Raw genomic sequence first — 23,618 nt, 5'->3', positions numbered from 1 at the left:
ATTTGATAAAAGTTTGATAATGAGTCCAAGGGCAAGAAAAGATTCTCATTATTGGATGACACAGGTGGTAACAGATGTAACCAGAGAAGTGAGAGCAGACATAGGACATAATGTTCTGGACTCGTCCTTCTGTTCTCAGTCATGGAATATGAGGGATCCTTTGATCATAGAACTCACATTTTTCAAAGTTGGTCCTTTGTTCAATGCCTTATTCATTGCTGTACTTATTCCTTCAACTGTGTTTTTTGTTTGTTTGTTTTCTGTTGGTTCAGAATGTTTCCTATGGAACTGATGGTGGGTAGAACACTAACAGAGAGACAAAATGATCGTAACTCCTACTCCATGGAGCTGACAGTTTTATGAGTGAGACAGACCAGCAAACAAACAACAGCTAAGCATACGTTTCGTTTCCTGTGGCAGCTGAGTGCTGTGGCTTTGGGATCTAGCTTCTGGGACTCTCAGCCGTATCCCCTGTGGCCCTGCGCAAGTTCCTGCAACTGGTCTTCACCCCAGTATTCTTACTTGCAATGTGGAGTCAGTAAAATGGCCAACCTTATAAGGTCATGTGAAGACTAAGGGAGTTCATTCACGTAAGACCTTTATTGGAGGGCTGTAAAAATGTAAGATTCATACACAGAAATAGCAAATTTCAAATGTGTCCAGGGCAATGAAGGAGAAGAAAGTAGGGGTGTAAAAGAATGAAAGAGGTAAATGAACTCTAAACTGTTGAGCACTTAGGATCTTTTCATAAATTTCTTACCTTTTTTATTTACTGTCTCTGTCTGTCACTTACCTGTACAATGGAGTCAAGCCAGTTTCTCCCTAATTACAATGCGGAAATTCCAATGTGGAAGGTGAGTGCCCCCACTCACCTTCAGGGACACATTCCAACGGAAGTCTGAGCTCCAGGATGGCACCATATAGTCCAAGCTTTTTCCTGTTTAACCTACGGAATTTAATGCCTTTTCCTTCTTAACTTGGCTGTTGGGTACTGGGACAATAACTTTTATAATTTGAGAACCAACAGGAAAGGTAGTATGCATTTATTTTTCCTTTTATACAATTTTACTAATCGGAGCCTCACTCTTTTTATTTATTTGTTTTTATTTTTATTAATTATAGTTTATTCACTTTGTATCACCCCCGTATCTCCCTCCCTCCTCCCCTCCCAATCCCACCCTCCCTCTTCCCCAACTGTGTCTCTGTCCCAGTCCACTGATAAGGGAGGCCTGCCTCCCCTTCCCTCTGATCCTAGTCTATCAGGTCTCATCAGGAGTGGCTGCATTGTCTTCTTCTGTGGCCTGGTAAGGCTGCTCCCCCCTCAGGGGGAGGTGATCAAAGAACAGGCCAATCAGTCCCTGTCAGAGACAGTCCCTGTCCCCATTACTATGGAACCCACTTGGATACTGAACTGCCATAGGCTATCTCTGTGCAGGGTTTCCAGACCATCTCCATGAGTTGTCCTTGGCTGGAGTATCAGTCTCAGAAAAGATCTCTGTGCCCAGACTTTTTGGAGCTGCTGCTCTTGAGACAACTTCCTGACCATCAACAGCACAGGCTCTAAGAGCAACAATTAATAAACTGAAAATAATTAATAAAATGAAACTGAAAAGCTACTGTAAAGCAAAGGACACTGTTGTCAGAACAAAACGACTGCCTACAGATTGGGAAAGGATCTTCACCAACCCTTTATCTGACAGAGGAATAATATCCAGTATATATAAAGAACTCAAGAAGTTAAAGAGCAATAAATCAAGTAATCTAATTAAAAAATGGGGAACAGAGCTAAACAGAGAATTCTCTGTAGAGGAATATCGAACAGCAGAGAAACACTTAAAAGAAATGTTCAACATCCTTAGTCATCAGAGAAATGCAAATCAAAATGACCCTGATATTTCACTTTACACCCATCAGAATGGCTAAGATGAATAACTCAAGTGACAACACATGCTGGAGAGGTTGTGGAGAAAGGGGAACCCTTCTCCACTGCTGGTGGGAATGTAAACTTGTACACGCACTTTTGAAATCAATCCGGCGCTTTCTCAGACAATTAGGAATAGCGCTTCCTCAAGATCCAGGGAGATTCACTCTTTTTTTTTTTTTTGCACATTTTTTTATTATTATTAATTACACTTTATTCATTTTGTATCCCCCCCATAAGCCCTCCCTCCTCCCCTCCCGATCCCACCCTTCCTCCCCTTTCTGCATGCATGCCCCTCCCCAAGTCCACTGATAGGGGAGGTCATCCTCTCCTTCTTTCTGATCTTAGACTATCAGTTCTCATCAGAAGTGGTTGCATTGTCATCTTCTGTGGCCTGGTAAGGCTGCTCCCCCCTCAGGGGGAGGTGATCAAAGAGCAGGCCAATAAGATTATGTCAAAGGCAGTCCCTCTTCCCATTACTATGTAACCCACTTGGACACTGAACTGCCATGGGCTACATCTGTGCAGGGGTTCTAGGTTATCTCTATGAATAGTCCTTGGTTGGAAAAAATTCTCAACTTCATATGGAATAACAAGAAACCCAGAATTGCTAAAACAATCCTCTACAATAAAAGATCTTCTGCAGGTATCTCCATCCCTGATCTCAAGCTGTACTATAGAGCAACAGTTATAAAAACTGCATGGTACTGGCATAGAAACAGAATGGTGGATCAATGGAACAGAATAGAAGACGCAGAAATAAACCCACACACTTATGGACACCTGATTTTTGACAAAGATGCCAAAACCATACAATGGAAAAAAGATAGCATCTTCAACAAATGGTGCTGGTCTAACTGGATGTATATATGTAGAAAAATGAAAATAGATCCATACTTATCACCCTGCACAAAACTGAAGTCCAAGTGGATCATAGACCTCAACATAAAACCAGACACATTAAATCGGCTAGAAAAAAAAGTGGGGAATACCCTAGAACTCATTGGTACAGGAGAGAACTTCCTGAACAGAACACCAACAGCACAGGCTCTAAGAGTAACAATCAATAAATGGGACCTCATGAAACTGAAAAGCTTCTGCAAAGCAAAGGACACTGTCATCAAAACAAAGTGACTGTCTACAGATTGGGAAAGAATCTTCACCAACCCTTTATCTGACAGAGGACTCATATCCAGTATATATAAAGAACTAAAGAAGCTGAAAAGCAGCAAACCAAGTAATCCACTTAAAAAAATTGGGAACAGAGCTAAACAGAGAACTCTCTGTAGAGGAATATCGAATGACAGAGAAGCATTTAAAGAAATGTTCAACCTCATTAGCCATTAGGGAAATGCAAATCAAACAACCCTGAGATTTCACCTTACACCCATCAGAATGGCCAACATCAAAAACTCGGGTGACAACACATGCTGGAGAGGTTGTGGAGAAAGGGGAACCCTTCTTCACTGCTGGTGGGAATGTAAACTTGTACAACCACTCTGGAAATCAATCTGGGGCTTTCTCAGACAACCAGGAATAGCGCTTCCTCAAGATCCAGCCATACCACTCCTAGGCATATATCACAAAAGAGGCTCAAGTACACAAAAAGGACATTTGCTCAACCATGTTTGTAGCAGCTTTATTTGTAATAGCCAGAAGCTGGAAACAGCTCAGATGCCCCTCAACTGAAGAATGGATGCAGAAATTGTGGTACATCTATACAATGAAGTATTACTCAGCAATGAAAAATAAGGAAATCATGAAATTTGCAGGTAAATGGTGGGACCTGGAAAGGATCATCCTGAGTGAGTTGTCCCAGAAGCAAAAAGACACACATGGTATATACTCACTCATATAAACATACAACATAGGAGAAACCCACTAAAATCGGTACATCTAAACAAACTAAGCAAAAGAGAGGACCCTAACTAAAATGTTCAGTCCCCATCCTGAAAGGCAAAGAGGATGGACATCAGAAGAAGAAGAAAACAGGAAACAACCTAGGAACCTGCTACAGAGGGCTTCTGAAAGCCACATGAAGAAAACAGGAAACAATCTAGGAACCTACCACAGAGGGCCTCTGAAAGCCTGTGCCCTGCAGACTATCAAAGCAGATGCTGAGCCTGATGGCCAACTGTCGGGCAGAGTGAATGGAATTTTAGGTAAGAACTGGGAAATAGCAAGAGCTGGAGAGGACAGGAACTCCACAAGGAGAGCAACAGAACCAGAAAATTTGAACACAGGGAACTTCGCAGAGACTCATACTCCAACCAAGGACTATTCATAGAGATTCACTCTTAACAGAGGTTTTAAACAACTTGATTAAATGACTCGCTCCCTTTTCTTACTTAGTTGAGAACTTTCACCATTTCCCTTACAAGGCTTCTATTTGGCATGATCAAGTTGCCAGCATTATTCCTCCATAAAAGAATAAAATAAATGCTCTTTGACCACAAGCACCACGGTAGATTATCTAATAACCAAGATTGGACAAGTACCCAAAGCGTAGCTAGTGTGTACAGTGTAGCTATCCTGGGCAGAGGAATGATTCCAGGCAGGCAGGTCAGGACAACTTAGTATTTTCTTAACCTACCCAGAAGAACATGTGGTTGAAAATTTAGGACTTATTTCTGGATTAGCCATATGTTTTGGAGTGTAGAAGGTTACGGATAACTGAAACTGAAAACAGGAAGGGGCCACCATGTACCATGCCACTGATGTGGCCGGAAAACTAGGTTCCAGGTAGCTTATAAACAGGTACAAGGGACCCACTGGTTCCAGGGAATGCATCACAGTTTCTGCTTGTGAAAGATGAAGGAATTTTTGAGAGGCTTAGAGAAAAGTTTTCCTTTGGTTATTGTGCGTACATTTAAAGTCTGGAAGTAGTAACCCTAACTAGATGGATTTGACACTTTTATGAATCAGACACACTAAGCAAAAAACAAAACAAAACAAAACAAAACAGAACAAAACACAAAACAAACCCAGCAAAACAAAACAAATTCCTCTGACTCAGCTGAGTGCTGTGGCTCTGGCAGCTAGCTGCTGGAGCTCTCGGCCCTATGGCCCTTGGCTCCAGAGTAACAACAGGACAGCACAGCAGGGGAGTAAACTGGAGTAAACTGAATTTAAACCTCAGGGACCCAAACCTAATCACCACCCGCCTGGATGTTCTTCAGCGTATATGAGTCTAGCTGGTTTCTGGCTGTTCGTAGCCAAAAGCAAGAAGTGGGTGGCAGAAGGTGTTTTTGTGGGGTATCTATTGAGGGTCGCTCCAAGCGTGGCTGGATTTTCAGTGCTGGACAGATTCAGTGCCGTTTACAGGGATGAGGCTACTTAGGGGATGGAGGACAAACTAGTTTTAGAAGCAAAAATCCAAAGGTTCTCATTGTTAAAAAGTGGCAGCATCATGTTAGCTGCAGTGATATGCCAACCTTCTGACCTTAGGCTCCTGGGAGAGAGAGCTTCACAGTAGCCCTTGAGAGTTGTAGAGACTTGGCTCCCGATTTTACTGTCAATGAGCCTGTTAAAATTAAAATTTATGCATGAATAGAAAAGGTGCCATTCTGGTGCTTTTCAATTGACTGTGAGTGAGAACTCCATGGGACTTAAAAATATAGATTACATGCAAGCTAGATTCTTGGGTCTCTCTGTAGATCTGCTGAGCCAGAATCATAGCGTTAGGCCCGGGACTGTAGCTAAAAACAGGCAATTGGTGAGCAGGTGAGATGACTCAGCAGGAAACAAAAGGCACTTTGGGCAAAGCCTGACTACCTGGGTTCTAGCCTCAGGACCCACTTAATGGAAAGAGAAAACCAATTCTCCCAAATTGACCTCAACAGAGGAAAGGGGTCACGTTTGAATGCAGCCTGGATTTGGGGAAAACACTGTATCAGGAGAGCCAAGACTCCTTCCTTTATAACCAGAAACCTGTCACCTAATCCAGGAACTGACAAAAGCTGTGGGATTTACCACAGCTTAGTTTAATAAAAATGCCCTCAGCAAAATCATTCCTGTACTCTGTCTGCTTTATACCTCATCTAAGCAAGCTGTTGTACTACTGTAGGCTGTTGTACTACTGTAGCTGTTGTTCCTACTGTAGGCCAGCGTGCTGGCTGGTCTTACGTCAATTTGACACAAGCTAGAGATGCCTAAAAGGCAGGAACCTCAATTGAGAAAATGCCTCCTTAAGATCCAGCCGTAATTTTCTCAACTAGTGATCAATGGGGGAGGACCCAGCCCATTGTGGGTGGTGCCATCCCTGGGCTGGTGGTCCTGGGTTCTATAAGAGAGCAGGCTGAGCAAGCCATGGGAAGCAAGCCAATAAGCAGCACCTCTCCATGGCCTCTTCATCAGCTCCTGCCTCCAGGTTCCTGCCCTGTTTGAGTCCTTGTCCTGACTTCCTTCAAGGAAGAACAGCAATATGGAAGTATCAACCAAATAAACTCTTTCCTCCCCAGCTTGTTTTTTGGTCATGGTGTTTTGTTGCAGTAGTAGAAACCCTAAGGCAGTCAATAGTCAATATGGTGGGTGTGTTAACAGTTACCAAGACCTTCATTACTTGGACGATGCTTATAAATGCCTGTCACATAAACAGCAGTTAAAGTAGCACCTCATGAATCAATAGTTGAATAGTTCCAGAAGTCAGCTGGTAGATGAGCCTCTGCTCATGAAGTTATGTTCTGCAGCTGTTGCATGGGCATTGCTGCCTGTGTTTTGACATAGAGAATACCAATAATAGTACCAGGTGTCAAGTGGTGAGGTGGGATCTGGAGAGGAAATGTGATTAGGACACACTGCAGCGGACAGGAGCAGGGCCCTGAGCAGTGCAGAGGTGGGATCATTTGTGCTATCCATGAGTTCAAAGCTGAGCCAGTGCCCCACATAGTGAGATGATCCAGAGCAAGAAATTACTCTAATTAATGTAATTGAGGCTTTATTTACATTCCTCAGAGGCCACATTGGCAGCCAGCTGGTTTGCCCAAGATAGTAAGGGCTACCTTAATTTTGATGATGCTCTGGATGTGGTGTGTACCTGTGTGTATGTGTGTGTTTGTGTGTGTGTTTATGTGAGTGTGAATGGGGGACTTAATTCTGCTTTACTACATCTTTCCTCTCTCCTCCCCTCTTCTCCTCACCTTTTCTCCTCTTTCTTCTTCCCTTCTTTCTTTTTTCTCTCTACCCTTTCCATTTGGGTGTGAGAGAAACGAGGAGAAAATATGAGTTCTATAAAGATAAAGGCAATATATATATACATTTAAGAAAATTCAGTCTATAACTTTCCATACAGGTATAGTATACTTTAATCATATTCTCTACTATCACTGGTTTCTTTCCCTCTGGTCCTCTTGCCACATAGTTCTCCCTGCCCACCTCCCCCAAACTTGGCCTCTGTACTGTATATCAGATAAATCATATGACTTTGCTTTTCTGAGTCTGGCTTATTTTCCTTAACATGATAATCAGTTTATTTTCTTGAAAATGAATTTCGGTTTGATTTTCTGGTTGACTAAAACTCTGTGACATATATATATATATATATATATATATGCCACATTTTCTTTGTCCACTTGTTAATTGATGGGCATCCAGGCTGGTTCCGTAACTTGCTCTTGTGCACAGTACATAGATGTGCAGTTATCTGTGGTAAACTGACTCAGATTCCCTTAGCTATCTTCCCAGGAATAGTGTAGCTGGATCCTATGCGAGCTCTGTTTTTCTGAGGAACCAGAGGTGTAACATATTAACTCTTCTATCTACAAAGTGGTAGACTATCAGGTTACTGTGGGTTTTTGTTTGCCAGGAAGCAAGCAAGCAAGATACCAGCCATGGTATTCTCGTTACTATTAGGTTCAACCTCACAGCTGAACACATTTTCCCTGGACTTTCTGTGATTCCAAAATAAAACTGGCCTGGGTATTTACAAATTAGTTGATATAAGAATAATAAAGATAATGCTGGTGTTAGCATAGGAATTTTAGAAGTTAATTTTTGTTTATGTTTTAATGAGAACCATGAGGGCCTCACAGCTGTCAGTGCTTTAATCACCTTTCTTATCAGCCCCACAGCCCTAGCAAGTATTGATTGACTGGGGCCAATCAAATGTAAGATTAGCAAGCTAGCAGCCAGGAATAAGGGGTTTAAGTGATTTCTGCAAGAGACAGGTAGACAGACACACTGAAGAGGCATAACTCATAGTTTTGAGGGAAGGTGTGAAGAAAACTCACATTTTTTTGGGGTGGTCTGTATTCTAACAGACCAGCAATTGGTCTCAAGGAATGCAGATTTCTATGTCTGGTTCAGGAGTTTAGGGACAAGAGATGAATAATTAAAATTTAAGATTTTTGTAGCATTACATTCTAAACGAACCTTTTAATCTAACTTTAAAGAACGGAGCTCAATGATTAGGAAAATGTAATGGTAGTACTTTTTCCCCCTCTCGTTTTCAATATTTTAGAAAGAATGTGACATTTATGGGTTCAATCAAGTTAAAAAGTTCTATTAGTGTCATTGTCGTAGTGATTACCAAGTTGCTTAGAAATGTAATCATACTACTTTGCAAGAACATCTTGATGAAGCTAGAAGTTTATGGCACCTAGTAATTTTTCAAAGTTGTGGTCTTGACGTGTTTTATAGCTCCATTATTCATGGAAAAACGTGCAGTAGGTAGCATGTGATCATTGCAAGCACAGATAGCCCTTCACTTGCAGCCCTTTCCAGAAGGAGGCAAGGGACAGATAAGCACAGATGCTCTTTAATTCCTCTTTAAGTTGCTGTTCATATTTCATGTCACAATGTATCACAGACTCTTAGCAGGTAAAAGAAACAATGGTTCGGAAAAGTGACTTAGTAGACTTTGAGCTTTTGTTCGCTTTGCTGACAGACACTTGATCCCTTCCAAACACAGAGGAGAATAATTAGACTCACTCTAGTGAGTCTAGTGAGTCTAATTATTCAGCTTCATGGAGTACACACCATGAAAAGGTGCACTTCATCTTGTATGGCTGGTTTGTGCAGTCTGTAAGACTCTGAGGTCACCTTGTGGGTGAATTTCGCTTAGCTACTTCCTGCAGTCCTGGTCTCCTTTCTTAAGCCCAATGCAGCAACTTAGAGAAGGCTTGAGCTCCTTACCCTGGAGCTCAGCTTTCTCCTCTACCCCAAACTTCAGTTCTGTTATTTGGTTTTTCTGGACTATCACTATTTATACAGAAGCGGAGAGCTATCAGAAGTTGAGGGTCCTGTGTGTTGTGGAGAAGTGTGACTGTGTCAGAGTGGAGTCTGGGCGGAGTTTGGAAGTTCTCCAGATGGTTGATCTACGGTGGTTGATCTGCTTACCAGCGTTAGTGGATTTAGAATCACCTTGGAGACACAGCTCTAGGAGATACACACCTAGCAGATCCACCCTGAAAGTGAGCAGTGTCACCTTCCCAGGGGCAGAGGTCTGGGCCCGTATAAAAAGAAGAATGTGCATTGAGCACCTGTGTTTATTTCCCTGCCTCCTCACTGTAGATTCCATGTGACCTCAGACTCCCTACACTGTGTCTTCCTGCTTTCATAGACTATCCCTTCAAGCCCTGAGCCAAGACAAACTGTTCCTTTCATGGGTGGCTTTTGTCTGATTTTTGTTGTTGTTGTTTCAGCAATGAGAACAGTAATGGATGAATTCTTTCCCCAGTTGTAGAGGTATCAGTACTCACCTCACAGGATCATGGAAGAGAAGTGTGGTGATTCCTATGATGCCCTTAGCACAGTGCCTGAGGAAATCACTCACGTGATTGCAGTACGGGTTTTCTTTGGGGCGGGGGGGAGGGGAGCAGGGTCTTGTTCCTTCCTGAGTACTGGGCTTGTGCTGTCACTTACCACTCCGCCTTTATCCTTACAGTTGTTATCATTAGATGGCAGTGGCCAGGTATAAAATGTAAGGGAACCCAAGGCAGCTCCAGACTGAGCAGTCGGGTGTGCAGAGAAGACACAGGCGAGACAGTGGATGAGAAAGGAGATTAGCTCACAGGGAATGGGAATGAACTGCTGGGGGAAGGCAAAGGCAAGGAGGTTTGAAGAGCAGTGGAGAACAAAGCACAAAGCACTAGTGGAAAGAACACGACCTTGAGGCTAAGGCCTTGCAAAAACCTGGTCAACTTCCTGCTGGGACTGGAGCCATTGCAGAGTGACCAGCACAAGGCCTGCTAGGAAAGCAGGTGTGCCAGACAGGGGAGCTGATAACTAGGTTAACTAGTGAAAAGTGGGAACTGCCGCAGGCACAGATTGTGACACCAGATAGAGTAGAGGTGGCTGTAAATAGATTGTTGACACCGAAAGGATATTATTAGGAAGCAAGGGACCCAGTTTGAACGTCTGACGCGCTTTCTCTTTCTAACATCCTATGTCAAGAGAAAGCCGTGACCCCCAGAGAATCCTTAGTTTCTCAGGCCCCTGGGTGGGAGATGGGTTGTCAATCTCCTGAGTGACCAACCTGTCAGCATCAGATGAGTCCCATGTCAACTACTTCAGTTTCAGGAAACTTACCTACATTTTAAAAGCATGTAACAAAATAGCCATTTTTTGCCATGCTTATGGGATTGTTCAACTTTTTTTTTTTTTGTCATGCATTGTTAAAGTATTTTCTATATAAATAGAACATCTGAGATTTCTGTTTTCAGAATTGTTTATGGCTGTCTGTCATCTATAGATCTAGCAATCTGTCTGTCTGTCTATCATCTATTTATACACTGACCTAGTATGTATAAATGGGAGTTTTGAACAATGGAGATTTCTAGGTCCTACCCTATACCTACTGCAACTACGTCTCCAGAGCAATCACCTAGGATCTTGTGTTTAAAAGCATCCTAGGCGTTTTTTGCCTGGATCTGATCAAAGACTTAAGCTCTTCTTGCAGGCCAAGGACCTAATTTCGATGCCATAGCCCAGTTGTACTCTGATTCTTACTTTGAGAGGTCCTACAGAATACTCTTCTAACTGGACCAATAGTTTAATGAATGTGCTTTCAACTGGGGGGTGATTTTATTCCCCAGTGGACATCTGGCAATATCCAGAGACACTTGTGAATGTCAATCTCAAGTAGCTGGAACTAAGACATTTAATGAGTAGATAGGCTACAGTAATTCTAACCCTTTCACAGTGGACAGGGCAGCCTCTCACCAAAATTACCTGTTCTGAAATATCAGCCACACAGAGGCTGAGAAACCCTGGTGTAGGCCTGAGGCCTGTCTTTATTAACATGTAAGTTGGTTAGCTTCTAAGTGAAGTTTGAAACTATGGCATATTAAATGTTACTTGTGATCATCTGTACTAACGCAGATTAGGAAAATTCCAGCATGCTGACTTTTCCTGCACCCTTCCCTGGCACATTCTCATTCTTCTCTCAAAATCACTGTTTTGATTTCTTCATCATAGAAAGGACTGCCTGTGTCTGAATCGCATACAAACGGAACCATCTGGCATGTTGTTTTGTGTTGCCTTCTTTTGCTCAGCATATTATTTGGGAGGTAGTCATGTTGTTACACTTTACCGGATGTTAAATGTTTTTATCCCGTGGTATGTGAACCATAATTTAGTTGCCATTTTTATTGCAGATGGGCCTTCCTGTTTTAAGGCTGAGTTTTTCTGAATAAAGCTGCTACAGAGATTTTATTTTATTTATTTCTTTTTTCTCTTTATTTATTCTTCCCTCACACAGCCTCCCCTCCATCTTCCCAGACCCTCCCCCTCCCCAATCCCTTGCTCCTCCATTTCCCTTCAGAAAAGAGCAGGCCTCCCAAGCAGAGCATAACAAGATACAATAACACCAGGCATAAACCCTCATCTGAAGGCTGAACAAGGTGACCCAGTAGGAGGAAAAGGGTCCTAAGAGAAGGCAAAAGAGTTGGAGACAACCCGACTGCTGCTCTTAGGAGTCTCACAAAGCCCCTAAGCTAAATAAGCACTGCACATATGCAGATTGCATAGCCCAGATCCATGCAGCCCTGGTGGCTGCTTCAGTCTCTGTGAGCCCCGATGGGCCCTGCTTAGTTGATTCTGTGGGCTGTGTTCTTCTGGTGTCCCCACCACCTCTGTCTTCTACAATCCTTCCTTCTTCTCTTCTTCAAAGTTCCCTGAGTTCTGCCAGTGTTTGGATTGGGTGTGGGTCTCTATATCTGCTCCCAGCTGCCGTGGAAGGAGGCCTCTCTGATGGCAATTGGGCTGTGAGAATAGCAGAATGTCATTAGGAATGTGTATGTGTGTGTGTGTGTGTGTGTGTGTGTGTGTGTGTGTATATATTTTTTTTTTTGGTCAGTCACGATTGGTTTTACCTTAGGTCTCTGAGCCATCCACCTTTTGGTTCCTGGCCATCTAGGCATTGTCGGCTATGATGTTCCTCTCTTGGCTTGGGCCTCCAGTTAGATCAGTCATTGATTGGTTCCTTTCACAAGTTCTGAGCCACCACTGTCCCAGCACATCCCAGGACAGGGCGTAGGCTGAAGGTTTTGTGTCTGGGTTGGCGTCCCAGTCCCATCACTGGAAGCCATACGGAATATGGCTGGTTTAGGCTCCATATCCTGTTACTCAACGTCCTCACCAGGGTTACCCTCATGGGGTCCAGGAAGTTTCCACTACACTAGGTTTTCACATTGCCACCTAAACTCCCCGTATTCCTGCTATCTCTCACTGTGCTCCATCCCTCCTTCTCCCGTCTGATACCTCTTGTTCCCCTCCACACCTGTCCCCAGTCCATCTGCAAAATCTATTTCACTTCCCCGTTTCAGGGAGATCCATAAAAATTATTTCCCATGAAATTATTTGTTTTTATTAATGTGTATGTGTACACCTGCATGAGTCCATGTGCACACAGGTGCCCCCGGGAGGCAGAAGAGAGCACTGGATCTCTTGCAACTGGAATTACAGTGGTTGTCAACTAGTCAGTGTGGACGCTGGTACCTGAACCTGGTTCTCTGCAAAAGCAGCCAGTGCTTTCAGCCACTGAGGTCATCTCTCCAGTCCTGTGCCACCCCAGACTTTTAAATAAAAGGGGATGGGTTAACTCAGCTCATCTACAGGAGTATGGACTGTGAGAGCTCCTTTGATTCTCACTGACACATTCAGTTTGAACTACAAGACAGGTGGGAGAACAAATCAGAATTTTTCATCTCTTCGGTGAGCTACACAGGCGCTGAATCTGCCTCCTCTAACTGAAGAGCCAGATGTAGACGAGAGGGCAGCTGTATACTTAAGCAGCAAAGCAAACAGATGCACGTGCTTACTTTTTTTTTTTTTCAAGCTAGTACTTAATTCTCACATCTAAAAGACAGAGGAATACCACACATAGAATTGGCTTTGTTTGAGTTTGTTTCCAAGGTAGCTATGTGGAAGACTTTTCCAGATCATAATTCAAAAAGGAAACCCTGGGAAAAAGGACTTGTTAGGTCCTGTTTCTTTGTAGCTGGAGTCATCCTTGCACCAACACGCCACAATCTGCCCCATAAATTCTGCTGGGAAGCAGCCTGCCAATTAGAAGCTCCCTGCAGCTCTGCACAGTCTAGCAACTGCTGTGTTTTCTTTTTTCTGTGGACTCTGAGTGAATGTAGCAAAGCAGAGTCTGTGTTTGGTTTCTGTGTGATAGCATCTTTCACTTCAAAGTCAAAGTAGGGGCCTGGAGAGATGGTCTCAGTGGTTGCAGCTCCATTGTTGCTCTTGCAGAGGACTGGGGTTAAGTTCCCAGCATCTATATTGTAGTTCACAACCATCCACAAGTTTATGGGTTGTCCAGGGGATCCAACATCCCTTTTTGACCAATTTGGGCACCAGGCATGCACATGGTACATGTACATACATGTTAGCAAAATACTCATACACTCAGTCACCGCCTTAGCTGTGGATCCATTTTGAGACTTCACTAGTGAGCTGTGAGTCCCTAGTAGATCAACACTGTGAGCAGTGGATCAAGACTGGGTGATGAGCCAGTAGAAGCTGCTGGTATCTCACTGCCATTCCCCGTGGGCTTCCATAAGGCTTATCTCAACAAATCTTTAAATGCAAAAAATTGAAAGAAAACTTCTAAATAGTTGAAAGCAACTTCTGCATGCAGTTTTAATTGTCTGTGAATAATGCTTAAAAATAGTAGTTTTACAAGATTATAAATAACCTTAGTGCTGACATTTATATCTTTGTATTAAAGGTTGGAAAGAACCCTATTAAATAATGTAAAAAGATAAGTCGGAACAGTGGTCTATGTGTTCAAAGCTACAATAGAGATTAGAGAATAGATAATATAGAAACAGTTGCATCTCACAAAACATTTTGTTTATCTTTTTTTTTTTTTTTGCGTTGGTTATTGCCATTGCGAGGTAGGAGATTCCTTGTGTGATTTTTGCTGTTCAGTATTATTAAATATATATCTTAGTAATTAATTATTATAGGTGAGCACTTTGCTATAAGTATATGTGTATGCATGTATGTGTACAGGCGCATATTTGATATTCTTGGAGACTAGAAGAGAGCATTGAATTCCCTAGAACAGGAGTTTCAAACAGTTGTGAGATGGGTATGGTGGTGCATACCTTTAATCCCAGCACTCAGGGAGGCAGAGGCAGGCAAATTGATGTGAGTTCAAGACCTGCATGGTCTACAAAGTGAGGACTACACAGAGAAACCCTGTCTTGGAAGCACAACAAATCAAACCAGACCAGACCAAACCAAACAAAACCAAACCAGACAAAATAGAACAAAAACCAAACAGTTGTGAGCCACCACGAGGGTGTTGGGAACTGAACCCTGGTCTTCTGTAGGAGTGCAAGCGCTCTTAACTGCTGAGTTGGAGGTGGGCTTTAGTGCCACGGAATTATTCCTGCATAGAGTTAACAGATGTTACAGTGGCCTACTCATTTATTCCAGGGTTGAGCCTTTCAGGAGGACCTTTGATACTGCATGATTTAACCATTTTGCTAGAGTTTTTAACATAATGTTCATTAGTTTGATTTTCCATCCCAAACCACAGGTTTTTTTTTGAGAGTATGCATAGAGTGTTGCTCACCAGCACCTGAGTTTGATTTAGGATTCGCTAGCCGGGCAGCATTGGTCTGCACTGAGCAGACCTCCTTCGCTCCCTTCTGTCTCCTGTTGGGGCCCACATAATAGGTCCAAACCTTGCCCTGCAGCCCCATGGTTGTCTTTTATGGAGTGTCCCATCCATTTTAACTCTGTTTATTAGTACAAATAGGCATTCACAGGGAGACCCCTAATTAGCATAACCGTCAAATGTGATTAAAGGAGCCCACTAAAATAAAGATATTCACCAGTAGGGAACTTGGGAAAATTTCCCAGTGACTTCTTAGGAACTGAGACAAATTCTTATTACTTTTTTCCCCATTAAAAATGATGTAATTTTATTTGGCACCTGCAAGATTGGACTATGTGTCTTCTTCTTTTTTAAAGTCATATTTGGTTGCAGTGGACATTAAGATTATTCAGAGTGTCATCTGCCAGGAAAGTGTGACTCAGACAAGTCACTAGTCAAAGGCTCAAGAAGTGTATCTGTATAATGGAACTAGTAATGTATATTTGCTAAAGAACAACTGAGTTTCTTCTAGGGTGCACACGTGTTCCATGAGTGTTAACAATTATTATGATGTGCATATTTATGTTTAATCCAATGCTGCATGTAAGAATTTATACAAGCTTCACTTGGTGGTACAAACCCATAATCTTAGCATTTGGGAGGGATTTTGAAGGCCAGCTAGTTTGGGCTGTAAAACCTTGTCTTAGAGCAAAAAAGAAAGAGCAGCCTGTAGTTTTTGTTCTGATGTTTATAAGCATTCAGCAATTAGGACTGTGTCTCCATTCAAGTTAGGATTTGTGATATGTATGCAACATGTATTGGGTATGTTATATTTTATATGAAGTGTAATAGTATTTGTAACACACTGGTTATATATGCATATTCTGTAATGCCATACAGAACATATATATATATGTGTAATTGTATCTTAATAAATGTGTATGAAATACATTTTATTTTAGTTATGTAAAATACATATTCTAGCTATGTAAGATATATGGTTATGTTGACATTTGGCTGATTTTGTTCAAAGCAAACTAAATAATGACTGCAACTCAAGACAATTCAGTCTTCTGCTTTTGGATGACATGTGAGAACTGTTTTAAAAATTGTTATGTATGAATGTATCATTATTATTATTATTATTATTATTATTTTGTGCGTGCGTGTGTGTATGCTTTCATGTGTGCCACAGTGCAAGTGTGGAAGTCAGGAGACAACTTTGAGAATTCAGTGTCTCGTATGACCAAGTGGATTCCGGGGATAAAGTTGCTAGGCATGGTGGTAGCAAGTGTCTTTACCTGCTGAGCCATTACACTGACCCTGTGAACTAGTTCCTAGATGTAGCATATAATTTTAAGTAAAACTTTTTTGCTCCATATTTTGACTAATTCTGTGTCTCTTTTCTCTTGGCTAATTTCTTTATGCCACTTACTTGAGAATTGACTGTAATTTTGTTAATTGCATGCATTTATTATATACATACCAGTATTGATCCTTCCTCTCAAAGAAACTTCCCCTTTATGTATTTACTTGGTTTTTGGAAACCAGGTCTTGTTACAGTATAGGCCTGGCTGGCCTGGAGCTGGTTAAGTAGGCCAGGCAACAGCAATCCTTTGTCTCTTGGTTATAGGTGTGTACTCACGTTTGGCTTAGGTAAACAGCTTATTTACTGAGTTATTTAATCAGTTTCCAATGTGTGGGATTGCTCATTAAGTTTGGCTCTCTGCTCAGGAGTTACAGGTTAGATGATCTTTATGTAACTTCCTTACAGAAAATACGGATAGTGTATTGAAGTTTGCCATCCCAAACACCTAATTAACATATAGAAAGCCCCATTCATTCAGAAAGTATGAACATATGATGGGCATGCCTTTTTGTAACTTGTTGCATTGGTTGACACAGTTGAATTAAAACACCAATCAAAAATGCATAAGCCTAAGCCTGTCTTCCCAAAACATGTCATGTTCCTTTGACAAAGCTGAATTAAAACACCAATTAAAAGTAGGGAAGTGTAATTTGCATCCCTTATTAAAGGTAGCAATTTATCAACTGACTCATCTTTATTGAGTTTATAGAGAAGTTATCTTTATTCCATGGTTTATTTCTGAGAACCTGCCAGTTTCATGATTAAGTATTAGCCCACATTCCATTGCATAACTGAGCCTTAAAGGTTGTTACAAATTGCCACCACAAGTGATTTTTGCCTAAGAAACTGGGGGAGGTTGAGCTATATTCTCTTTTAAAATGCTTGCATCCCTTATGTAGGGGTGAGGTGGAGGAGTGAGGTCATTGTATGGATCACATGCACCTTTTTATTGTGCTTCTCTAGAAATAGCACACAGGTCCCCTCCTCCCACCGTTCTTTCGGTGAAGTCTCTGCCTCTAGCTTTCTGTGTGGCCTGGGGAAACCTGAGAGGTGTCTCCTGGCCTCCAGCTCAACCTCCTTAACCAGAACAGCTGGTTTTATTTGATTTATGGACTAAGGGAAACAGAGGCTATGAAAGAAGTTCTTTGAAAATAGTAATTCTGAGTCCAAACAACAGGCTAACATAGAAACCACTGGCTTCGTAGAATGGTCAAGGATTTTTAACAAAAGCCGAGAGATAGAATATGCTAAAACTCAGGGAAGTGATGGCATGGCAGAAGAGACAGATGGCAGGAGAGAGATTTTCCTGCTCACACTGCAGAGAAAACGAGAAGATTAATGATCAAGCCACTGAGAATCATGCTATTTGCTACAATTAGGTTGTACATTAAAAAAACAAAACAAAACAGGGCAAATTCATCTAATACAAAGTTAACAGGCATACAATTTTGTGGCTTTTAGAACATTCATGGTAGCAACTGTCATTGTTGCCTTGCTCCAAAGAGTTTTATCATTATGTTTAAAAGAATCATTTGCAAAGTTTATTTATACCATGTTTATTTAAAAAAAAAAAAGGGTCTGAGAGTAGCTTCAAGTTAAGGCTGTTAATAAAACAGATGAATGATCCAGAACCAAATGACAAGAGTTAAGGTAGTTTTGAGTCTCTTAGCTTTAGAACATAGCAGTGCTTCTAACTAGTTATCCAGAAGAAGCAAAAAATACCAGCTGCTTAGACGGAGGGTGTTTGTTGTTATTGTGTGTGTTTGTTTGGGGTTTTGAGACCGGGTCTTTTCTTAGGCTAGCTGGAACTCACAGAGATCCAGCTGCCCTTGCCTCTGCCGTGCTGTGATTAAAGGTGTGTACCGCCACGCCTGGCTGGAAATTTCAAGATTGGGATTTAACTGACACAGAGTATATGCTATGAAATAATAGGGCACTTTTTGTAATACTCTTCAGTAAAAGCAAAGGGCACAGTTGTCTTCTGTGAGACAGTGGTAGGAATGTGAGACAGCAGGGCCATAGTTTTTGGCTTTTCCTTGCTTAATTTCACTAGTCCAGATACATTTTTTTTTTTGTTTCACTATTGGGCAGGATGTGAGGGCTTAGTGTTGTGTATCAGTGATCAGTTGTCTCCTGGGAAATCAGGGACAGACCAAAGCAAGGATATGACTGAAGTAAACTTGGTTTTATTAGGTTATTTAAGGAAGTGGAAAGGACCCCAAAGCAGAGGTATCCGTAGTACTGCCAAAATTCAGGAGGTTCATGAAAACCTGAACCCGGAGCTCACTGCACAGCTTACAGTCCACTGGGCACGTAAGAGATGTCTGCTGGGAAGCTCAGCTGACGTGAGCCTCTTTGAAGCAGCTTGGCTGCCTGAGGGTGTCTTATCCAAGAGTGCCTTGCTGCTTATATAAGCCCCCACCCCCACCCTTCAAGCACCCCAAACACCCCAAAAAACAATTAAAAGGGGAAAGATTTATTTTGGCCCTTGATTTCGGAGGTTTCACTTCGTGGTCAGCCGGAGCCGGCTCTGTTGTTTTTAGGCCTTCCTGGGGCGTCATTGCTCACCTCGTGGTGGGCAGGAAGTAGAGAGAGAGACAGACTGGATGGAGCCAAGGCAAGATGTAACCTTCAAAGGGCATGCCCGCAGTGACCAACGTACCCCGTCCAAGTCTCTCCAAATAGTTTCTAGATCTCCCCAAACAGTGCCACCACCCGAGGACCAAGCCCTTTGCACACGAGCCTGTTGTGTGCATTCACGCTCAAACCACAGTGTGCTTATTTGGCACTGACGTGCCCCAACCGGAGTTTGCAATCTCTTTTCTATCTGCCTGGGTCTGATGGGAGGCTGGTGGCTGCACACTGAAGTAACTAAATTACCCACCTAAGCCCAGAGGAGCTATGACGCGAGATAAACAAAGCACGTGGCAATTATTGCAGTTGGTGTTTTTCGTCGGGCTAAGTGGGGAAACTATTTTTAGCTAAGCTTAGGCCCAGAGAAGCTTCTCTGCTAGGGGGCAGGACAGGGAGCCAGTACTTTCCACCTTTGGGTTTGTTCTTTATTCTTTAGCTTTCCAATCAGTTGCATTCAACTTTAAATACTAGTTCAAAAGTTTCTTGTTTCAGAGCCTAGAGAAAGTGACTTCAGCTTTTCCGGTGCAGGGCCCCATTCTTCCGGTCACCAGTAGCCCGGGTGGAGAGGGTGGTCAACCAGGCCAGCGGAGGCAGAACGTTGGCCTCCAGCGCTCTTAGCCTAATTGGCAACAGAGCCATTTCCACCTCGGCGTGTGTTTGAGCACGTGGGAATGTTGTAAAGAGTGAAGACTGTGTTCTCCCTACTTTCGTGGATCAAAATGTTACCCCTGCCTGATATATCCCATGTCTGGCTGCTGTGTGCCAGCCAGAAGGTCCTGAAGGAGGAGAAGGCCGACTGGAGTATCTTGTTCGGGATGAGAAAGCCCAGTTCCACCGCATCCAGCTGAACGAGAGCTTCACTGAGAGAAACAAGGACACCAGTAGGTGGACAGTTGTGGGCATGGCCATGTTCTCCATCGGCTTCACTGTTTCCGTTCTAATTTGGGGGAAGTGTATGGCCCCCATCCCTCATACCTTTGATTGAGACTGGGTGGTGATACGGACCAAGCAGATGCTAAACATGGAGGACGACCTCATTCAGGGCTTTTTTACCAAGTAGGGCTGTGCGTATAATGAGTGGAAGAAGTAAGATCCTGCTGCTTGACAGCTCCCTCCATGCGCTTGGCATGCTGGCAGTTACTCTGTCCCATGGTCTATGCTAAGAAATGACCAGGTAATGTGAAGGGGAAAAAAGTGACTTTAGGTTTCCTTTCTATTTTGGAATACTTAAAGCATTGCTCTGTTTTATGGCTTCTCACAGTCACTTTTCATAATTCATTTTTCCCTTTCTATTGACATATAAAAGTTGTACGTGTTATACATGCTTGTGGAGTGCAGCATGATATTTCCGTACATGTATGCAGTATAATGAACAGACGCTGGGATCTACACAATAATGTTAGTCTTCTCTGTGAGCGATGTTTGCATGCACGGGTGTTTTATCCCCTTTTATGAATTCTGGCGCTGGAGACATGGCCTCAGTCTTAGGAGTGTTTCTAGTTCTTCCAGGGTCCCAGGTTCAGTTTCACCCACGCCTGGTGGCTCGCAGCTATCCGTAACTCCAGTTCCAGGGCGTCCGACACCATCCGGCCTTCTCACGCACCTGTAAGCACATGGTGTATGCGAAGACCTGCAGGCATGCACACACATACTACTAAAAAGAAATTAAACAAATGTTAGTTCAACATGATCCTGTGAGTCAGTTTTGCTGTTAATGATATTTCAGATAATGGACCGTCTGGAGATTTTTCAGACGTTAAATGTAAAAGCATTTGTTAAAAACTAAATACTACTTGTTCCTCTTTGGCAGCTCATGTTTTTATTTGATATTCTACTACATAGAACTGAGAAAGTAAAAAGGAATATACGAACATAGTATTTATTCTGATGCTTGCAATTTGCCCGTATAGTCTCTGAAACCATGACTTGAGCAGTCTTGAAATGGGAATTATGAATAGCCGCTGCTAATTGAGAAAATGGAGCTTGCTTCTCCTGAGCACGTTGGTTGAACATGAAATGTGCATAGATGCACGCCATCCCGGTAGATCCAAAGAAGTGTGAGCCTGATTTGAGGTCCTACAGCTGAAACAGAAACACACGCAGGGTGGCTGCTGTAATTAAGGGAGGAACCGCCATGAGGTTCCTGGAGGAACCGCCAGAGAGGATGAAATGATTGACTTTTACCAGCAGGAGTGGGGCAGTAAAATTGAATCAGGAAAAAAAAAAAAAAAGAAAGAAAGAAAATTGTGTTGCCCTAAAATAAATACATTCCATCCACATCATAAATAGTGTTTTGACTTCCTAAAACACAGCATTTTAAGTTAGAGGTTTTTTTATTTATTTAAAGAGTGTGGGTGTTTTGCCTTCATTTTGTCTGTGCACCACTTGTATGCCTTGTGCCCACTCAGACCAGAAGAGAGAGTTGAATTCCTTTGGACTGGAGATTACAGACAGTTGTGTACTGCCATGGATGTGCTGGGAATCAAACCCAGGTCTTCTGGAAGAGCGCAGCCAGTGCTCTTAACTGCTGAGCCACTCCTCCAGCCCCTTGTCCTTCTAAGTCTGTGTCAGTCACACAACTGCTTTGGAGCCTCCTGAGAGTCCTCATTGAGGATGAAGTCTACTTTCCTTCAGAACTGTTGTCTACTTTGTGCTGTAGCCTGCCTCACGTTAGCCTCAGAATTCCCTATGCACTGACTCCCCCATTTGAGAAATTAGTCATTGTTTTTGTGTGTTTACTGCATCTGCCTTTTATTTTTTCTCTGACTATAGAATATACCACATTATTGTAAGATGTTCATTCACCTGTATTTTGATCATGTGTTGTTTGACAGCACATTGCTTATTAAGAACCCTTTAGTAAATGATATCCTTTAAAATCAAGTGTTAATTGTAATTTTCACTGTATTATTTCCTAAATGATCTAGGGTGTTTTAGGTATCTATTAGTTAGCTTTAATACTGGCCTGGTTTATACTTGCAAGAAATAAAGCTGGCCATTACTACTATAGCAGATTACTATCAACTTGGAGCAACACAAGGCTATTACCTTACAGTGTTGGAGGTCAGACACCTGAAATAGGTCTTATGGTGCTAACGGCAGTGTGTTGGCAGAACTGCCTTCCTTCTGGATGCTTCAGGAGAGAGAATCTGTTCCTTGCTTTTCATAGCTCCTGGAGGCTCTGTGCCCTCCTTGGCATGTGGCCACCTTCCAGAAATTGCGTCACTTTGACATCTGTTTCAGGGGTCAGAGCGCCTTTCTTGACTGTCCTTGCCACCTCAAGTGAGGATTCTGTGATTGCACTGGGTTTGCTGAGAGTGTCCAAGATAGCACCCCCCCTCCCCCCGCTCCCTTCATGACATGCTGACAGTAACCAGGATAGCTCCCTACTTTATGACTTTATTTAACTACACCCTTAAGGTCCTTTTGCCATGTTATTCATCAGTAATTAGAACGTGAAGCTGAGTGTGGTTTTGTGCTACAGTATCCTCACACTTTGGAAGTAGAGGTGGGAGTCTAGGAATTCAGGATCATCTTTAGTTGCACAGCAATTTAATGCCAACCTGGGCTACATGGAATCCCATCTCAAAAATCCAAAAGCAAACCAAAACTGAACTAGGAAGGTCATGGGCATCTTTGTGGGGTCATTCATTCATCCACTATATGGATTAAATTGAAACTTTCTTTTTTTCCTAAACTGAGTGTAAAATCAAATTAGTAACTGAAAAGAAAAACAAAACAAGACAACCAACCAACCAACCAACCAAACAAACAAACAAAACCCCAAACCCCACAACACAGACTACAGAATATTCTGTAAGTGTGAGTGAATTATTTATTTACATAGAATTTGGACATGGTCAGTGACAGGATACTCTCCATGTGGAGAAATCTCAGTCTTGTGTAATTAAGAAGTGTGGCCAGGCAGTAGTGGTGCACACTTTTAATCCCAGCCCGTGGGAGGGAGAGGCAGGCAGATCTCTGTGAGTTTGAGGCCAGCCTGGTTTACAGAGAGAGTTTCAGGACAGGTGGGGCTACACGGAGAAACCCCGTCTTGAAAAAACAAAACAACCAAAGAACATGTGTTTTGCACTGGAGAAAGAATGTGAGTTTAAGAGGTTAAGTGTGTTGGTTTGGGCAAAGGGCTCAATCTGTAATCAGTGCCTGCCACAAAAGCTTGAGGGCCTGAGTTCAGATTTCCAGCGCTCCTGTACGAAGCTGGGTGTAGTTGCACATGTTTGTAACCATAGTGTTGGGGAGAAGGTGGAGACAAGCAGATTTCTGGAGCTTATCAGTCAGCCAGACCAACCAGTGAACTCTGGATTCACGGAGAGACTTTGTTCCAAAAGATAAAGCAGAAAGTGGTAGTAGAAGATACCAGTGTCAACCTCTGGCCTCTACACATGGACATACACACACACCACACATACAACACAAATGAGTATGTTGTTTATTGAGTTATAAGTGACATACTCAAGTAGGTGACAAAGCATTGACTTTGAGTTGTAAAATACAAAAGTTATGATTTATGTTATATTTTCGGCCTTAAATATATAAAAAAAAAAATCAGCACGAATACTGTAAGAATGAAAATACACCCAGAAAGCTTAACAAATATATTTAGTCATAGCAATTTTTACTTA

At 42.4% G+C, this 23,618-nt stretch overlaps 1 protein-coding gene and 1 pseudogene across 6 annotated transcripts in view; both read left to right on the top strand.

Moving 5' to 3' along the window:
• Positions 1-23,618, top strand: part of Tbc1d4 (TBC1 domain family member 4) — a 175,632-nt gene that overhangs the window by 15,836 nt on the left and 136,178 nt on the right. The gene's annotated exons all lie outside the window — the stretch shown is intronic.
• On the top strand, positions 832-20,705 carry LOC110554367 (cytochrome c oxidase subunit 4 isoform 1, mitochondrial-like; annotated as a pseudogene).

Source organism: Meriones unguiculatus, chromosome 9 (assembly GCF_030254825.1).
Source record: "Meriones unguiculatus strain TT.TT164.6M chromosome 9, Bangor_MerUng_6.1, whole genome shotgun sequence".
Classification (NCBI taxonomy): Eukaryota; Metazoa; Chordata; class Mammalia; order Rodentia; family Muridae; genus Meriones; species Meriones unguiculatus.
This window is presented reverse-complemented; position numbering and strand designations above follow the sequence as displayed.